Here is a 6,749-nt window from a genome sequence, read left to right as displayed (position 1 = left end):
GGACTGTGCTGCTGTGCAGAACAATAGAACATATTGGATAATTCATAATTTGGATTGTTGTTTGTATTGACAATTTGACATGCAAGTTTTTGGAATTTTTCTCTGTAGTAACCAGTTTGTACCTTAAAATCTGGTCTTGATTATCATACCTTTAATGTGCAATCATAACACATGTCACATGAAGACCATCCATCCATCACTTTAGATTGCTCTAGGTTTGATCATATTTGTGTTAATTTTTTTTTCGGAGGGGGGGGGGTTTGCTTAATTGCTTTGCTTTTCATTATGAAAAAAAATATTAGTTTACTAATGATTAGGGATACAAAACTTTTTACATCAAATTCATAAAAAAGAGATTTGTTAGGGGTACCTAATATACCATTTATAAATTATTTACAAACTTCTTGGAAATTTACCATATTAATTTCATAATCTAGATGGATGCACCAGCACCTACACCTGCACCTACATCATCAGTAGCTGCTTCTTGTTATCCATCTCCTCCTATTGATAATTCAATAGATATTGAAGAAAGCATTGATGTTGATGATGATTCTGATGAGTAGGGGACGGATACCCAAGATATTAGAAGTGCTGGTCGTGGTGGACGACCACCACTCCCTAGGAACAAAAGAAGAAGAAATGTTAGGAAAACATCTGTAGTGTGGAATCATTTTACTAGGGATCCAAATTGTCCTCAAGATAAACCTGTGGCACATTGTAATTATTGTGGGCTTGAGTATAAATGTCATGGAAAGAACAATGGCACCTCTAACATGTTGTACCATGTCAAAGCATGCCAACAGTACAAGAACATACTAGCTAATCAAGATATATCTCAATCTAAGTTCACTTTTGAGTGTGTGCAAAATCAGGGTGATGGTGGTAGTTGTAAGAATCTAATGATTACGAAGTACTCTGAAAAAATCATTAGGGAGACTCTTTGTGAGATGATTATTGTGGATGAAATGCCATTTTTAACTGTGGATAGGATGGGGTTTAAGAAATTGTGCAAGGTTCTTGAGCCTCGATTTAAGCTTCCTTCTTGCTATACATTGATGAAGGACTGTGTCAAGTTGTATATGCAGACTAAGGACACAATGAAGATCAAGTTTTCGAAAACTGGTCAAAGGGTTTGTTTGACCACTGACACATGGACTTCGGTTCAAAATATGAATTACATGTGCATCACTGGACACTTCATTGATCCTAGTTGGAAATATCAGAAAAGAATATTGGCATTTCGCCAAGTGTCAGATCACAAGGGGCTAACGATTGCAAGGGAATTGGAGCAATGCTTGGAGGAATGGGGTATTAAAGGGATATTGACAATATCACTTGACAATGCAAGTGCTAATGAGACTGCAGTTGATTGTTTCAAAAAGCGAACTATGGCCAATAATGATGTTATTTGTCGCAATCAGTTTATTCATGTAAGGTGTTGTGCACATATTATCAATCTAATTGTGCATGAGGGATTGAAGGATGTAGATGATTCAATCGTAAGGGTTCGGAATATGGTGAAATATATAAAGGGATCCCCTCAAAGATTGGCCATCTTTAAGTCTTGTGCGGAAAGGAAAACAAGTGGGTATCATGCTTCATTGACTCTTGATGTTCCCACTCGATGGAATTCTACTTATATGATGTTGGATGTGGCAGAGAAATATGAAATGGCATTTGAACTAATGTTAGATGAAGATTTGAATTTTGCAAACTACTTGTGTGAGGACGGTGGAGGGAGAAAGGGGTTGGGGCCTCCGCTTGAAGATGATTGGAAAAATATTAGAAACTTTTCTAAATTTCTGCAAGTGTTTTATGAGGTGACAGTTGAGATATCGGGTTCATTATACTCGACTTCTAACATTTATTTCAACATACTCCAAAAAGTTTATAATTGTTTGATGGAGTATTGTGATAGTGATGATTATTTGTTGAGCTCCATGGCGATCAAGATGAAAATGAAATATGACAAGTATTGGGGAGACTTTGAAAAAATTAACCCCTTGTTGTTTGTTGCTTCTGTGCTTGATCCACGTTACAAGATGGTCATTTTAGAATTTTGGTTCACGAGTAATGTAGGTGAAGAAAAAGCAAAGAAGATTACCACCAAATTGAAGAATGCCTTGGAGCAATTGTATGATCACTATGATAAAAATGTTGGAGTAGGAGGAAGTAGAGACGGGTTGTCAAATGAAGAGTAGAGTTGTGGAAGTTCAGCCTCAATGCCACTGGATGCAGCCCGTGCGGCCCATGCGGGTAGAAATAGGAAAGATGCTTTAAAAGACTTCCATTCATTTCGGGCGTCCAAAAATTTGTTGTTGTGTCAAACAGAGATAGAACGATATTTTGCAGAAGATGTTGAGCCACCTTGTGAAACTTTTGATGCTTTAATGTGGTGGAAGATAAATTCAGGAAAGTTTCTGGTTCTATCTGAGGTAGCATGAGATGTCTTGGCAATTCCGATTACCACTATTGCTTCTGAGTCAGCATTTAGCACTGGAGGTCGCGTCATTGATCCTTTTCGGAGTTCTTTAGCTCCGAAAACAGTGGAGGCTCTTATATGCACTCAAAATTGGTTGAGATCTTCTTGGGTCAGTGAGCATGATGAGTTACATCAAACTACTCTTGAAGATGAAGATAGCTACAAGCTTGACTTAGGTAATGTTAATCATATTTGTTCATTGTTCCAATTATTTGATTCAATTGATTTTTTACTAATTCTTTTAAAATTTCATTGTTTAGAAATTATGTCTGACTCCTTCACATTTGACAATTGACAATGATTAAGGCTTGAGGGAAGTACTTTGTTGCGTTGAAACTTGAAAGTAAGTGGTAGGGTTTTTCATCAATTCATCTTAATAATCTTATTATTTTCTAATTTTCCTTACTTGACATATGCTCATTTACTTGTTTGTGGTCTTTTACTCTTTTTCATTGATCAATTTATAACTTGTGTTTTTTGATTTTATCATTGAAGCCTTGAAGGAAGCAAATTGAAGGTCGTCCCACGTACGAAAGAATCAATTCTGGCCGATATAAAATGGGAAGTCTTGGCTAAAGGGCATTTCAATAGCCTTGATGTAATGTGTTTTGTGTTGCTGTTTTTAAGTTGTTGAGTACTTGAGTTGCTGTTTGCAGTAGGTGTTGAGTGTTCTAGTGCTTTGTTTTTCTGCAGAGACTTGGGCTCTTGGTTGTGTGTTGGTTTTTGGCCTGTTTGGCTTTGTTTTTGGCTCCTTTTTATAGGTTGCAGTTTGTTTGTTGGTGACTTGGTGTTTAGGCTTGTAACTTGTTTGTGGCCTAAGGACTGGACCGACTGGTTGGTGTGTTTGATTCACAGATTCAGTTGTGGACTTGTGGTTATGTTTCATTTAGGTGTAGCCGTGTAGTTTCTTTTATTATCTTTTACATTTTTCTTTTATTATTTGTTATTTGCTAATTGCTAGTTGCTACTGAGTACTGGCCTACTGCCAGCAATCACAGCATGGTCTCAAGGATTTTTTACATAGCAATTATCCACAAATATTTTGCACATGATATTTTGCACATGATATCATTTTGCCAAATGATATGGATACATCAAGGAACACTATTTTGCACATGGCAGCAATGTTGGAACCTACTGATTTTTTTTATTTATTTTTTATTTTTTTTATTGTTATTGGTATCCTACAATCAATTGAAATTAACATCAAATTTGCTATTTAAGAGATCTAATTATCTCATTTAAAAAATTAAATATTTAAATGTATAAAAATTCGATTAAAGATTGTAAATATGTAAAAAAGAGAATAATCAAATATTATTCTTTATAATTGATTTATTTGATTTGAATGGGCCAATGACTTGTGGTGGTGTTGGGCCTGCTGGCAAATGTTGAAAAATAAGACCAATTGTTTTTGAAAGTATTTAATTTTACCAATTTAAAAAATCAGGCCCAAATTATGAAGGCCCAAGCCGCCCTGGCCCGCCCAATCTGGCAATCCATTTGAAGAGTGTTACTGTTAACCGAATTAACCGACCATTTACCGACCGCTTTAACCGAACCGCCTTTCGACCGCCTACCGACCGACTTAACCGCCTATGCCGACTTAACTGAAGTTTTCGAAAATATTTTTAGTCGGTTAGATGTCGGTGAATTAACCGACTTAACCGACCCGTCGGTTAACCGAACTGACTTAACCGACTTAACCGCCTACTGAACCGCTGCCCATCCCTAGTTCCAGGATATGGGACGTAAGCATAGGCAATGGAAGCATACATTTAAAGACGCGCTTAATATTCAACAGGGTGATATGCCAGAAACCGTCCGTGCAAGAGTGGATGGAAAGTATCTCACACAATATGACACCACAGAAGTGGATCATCTGTTGAGGGAATGGTGTAGTGAGAAAAATAAGGTACGTAGGTCATGACTTGTATTACTATTATGTGTATTTTCAATCAATGTTTAATTAATTAAATATTTCATGTAATTGTGTCAATGCTTAAATATTATGGTTAAATATTTTTTTAGTACCTGAGTTTTGAAAACTTTTTTTTTTGGTACCTAAGTTTCAATTCGCATTATAAATGGTACTTCAGTTTTGAAAAAATATCAAATTAGTACATTAGTCAAGTTTTCCGTCCAAAAACTAATAATGGTCTGCCAGGTGTCAACTCCTGAGGGTTGACAAGTGTTTTAGTAAAAAAAATAAAAATAAAAATTGAAAAAGCTTTAAAAATTAATTAAAAAAAATTTAAAAATTTAAAAAATTGAAAAAAATAAAAAGAAGAAGACGAAGGGTGGCTCAGTCACCCCTTAGCCACCATGGGGGTGGCTGAGCCACCCTCTTGACCGGTCTAGGGTGGCCGAACCACCATGTGGGGGGTAGTCCGGCCAGCCTAGGGGTGGCCGAACCACCCCGGTGGCCCTTGGGGGTGGTTCGGCCACCCCAAGTGCCAAGCAACCCCTCCTCTTTTTCTTTTTTATTTTTTCAATTTTTATTTTTTATGTTTTTTTTTTTTTTTAATCTTTTAATTAATTTTTTAAAGGGTTTTTTTTTTTTTTTTTTTTTTTTTTTTTTTTAATACTAAAATAGGTTTTTGAATGGAAAACTTAACTGAGGTACCATCTGTGATGCGAATTGAAACTCATATACCAAAAAATAAAGTTTTCAAAACTCAAGTACTAAAAACGTATTTAACCCTAAATATTAAGAAATGTTCATTCTGTAAGAGAATGCTAAACAGATGAAGCGAATGCGAGAGCTGTATGACACTTGCCACTGCTTAGGATCAAAAAGCTATGCTAGGTTCACACATGATGAGGTATATATGTGCACCAACTTGCTCTAGACATATATATAGATGTAATAATTTTTGTATCTAAATGTACTTTAAAACAAGTGTTAATGTTTATATTTTCTTTGGATGTCAACAGGCAAGCACGGCTGGCACTGCTCTGACTCGAGTACAAGCATTTCGCCATGACGCACACAAGGAGGGGCGGGAGTTACTCGACTGAGCATACGAAGGAGCTGTGTATATGCTACTGATGACCTTGTTTAATATTTATAAGTTATGTGTGTGATAAATTATATATTTACTACAAACATCTATTAGGCGCATTAACATTTACTACAACATATAGGAGAGGATGACACAGCTTATACCGATCGACCCTGCAGCTACGCATAGCGTGACTGAAGGCATGGTGCGATGGGCACCAAATGACGCATACAAATAGGCAATTGGCAAGCTAGAGTACGCTGGAAGGGTTCGTCAAGCTGGGCCGAATGTTTTGCTTGTACGGGGGACAACATATTCATACTACACCCTTTCACAAACACGATCATCCAGTCTAAGGCAGAGTTCCTCTGCACAGGATGAAAGGATTTCATCGATTGAGATTGAGTTAGAGGTTCAAAAGGCAGCATGTCGGGCCTTGGAGTTACAGTTGAGCCAGATTGAGTTAATGCTTACCTCAGGAGTATGTCCCACGACCCGGGTTACTCCACTGTCCCCATCTCCAAACGATGATAGTACAACACGTTTGGGGATGAAATCATCTAGTGGTTCTGTAGGTATGATTACGTTTGTGTAAACTCTCTTTGCTCAATGCTTTGAACTTGATATGCATATAGCTTATTTTATTAATGTTGTTCTTATTATTTACAGGTAATGCAACGCCCACTGGGCAGTCATTGCCATCGCCCCTTGGGCAGCAGTCGTCCGTTGTGCAGCACTCACCTGATACAGCAAATTGCGGTATCGAAAATTGAGGAGCGTGAAAAAGTGGCGGGAAAATATTTTTTGTTGATGTTTTCTAATTTTGTTTTGTTAATAACTATGATGTTTATTTCATGTAAATTCGTTGAAACTGCTGTTTTGATTTTGAATTGTTGTAATTATATTGTTTATATTTTATGAAAATGAAAATTGTTCTTATTGTTGATGGATTTATTTTTGGGCAAATTATTAACTAGGATACTGGTTTAAAATAAAAAAAAATAAAAAAAAATGTGACGTGGTGATTTTTGCTATGTGGCTGAACAGCCACATCATGACATGCAACAACGTCCCAGTTGGCACGTCGTTGCATGTAGTGACGTGGCTATTCGGCCTTGTCACTACAATAAATGACGTGGCCGAATTGAAAATAAAAAATTTGCGACGTGGCGTGTCACGACGTGGTGAATAACCATGTCGCTGACGTGTCACGATATGGACAAAGTACCACATGGCGAAATGGTGATGTGGACACTTTG

The 6,749-nt window shown here is 36.9% G+C and overlaps 1 long non-coding RNA gene across 1 annotated transcript; it reads left to right on the top strand.

Moving 5' to 3' along the window:
- Positions 1–2,764: 2,764 nt before the first annotated feature.
- Positions 2,765–3,398, top strand: LOC133860179 (uncharacterized). Its single transcript, XR_009898888.1, has 2 exons — positions 2,765–2,828; positions 2,981–3,398. It is a non-coding gene; the product is annotated as an uncharacterized LOC133860179 (long non-coding RNA).
- The last annotated feature ends 3,351 nt before the right edge of the window (positions 3,399–6,749 follow it).

The sequence above is a fragment of the Alnus glutinosa genome, chromosome 2 (assembly GCF_958979055.1).
Source record: "Alnus glutinosa chromosome 2, dhAlnGlut1.1, whole genome shotgun sequence".
NCBI classification, from domain to species: domain Eukaryota; kingdom Viridiplantae; phylum Streptophyta; class Magnoliopsida; order Fagales; family Betulaceae; genus Alnus; species Alnus glutinosa.
The sequence above is the reverse complement of the archived record's forward strand: the minus strand, read 5'-3'. Positions and strand labels throughout refer to the sequence as shown.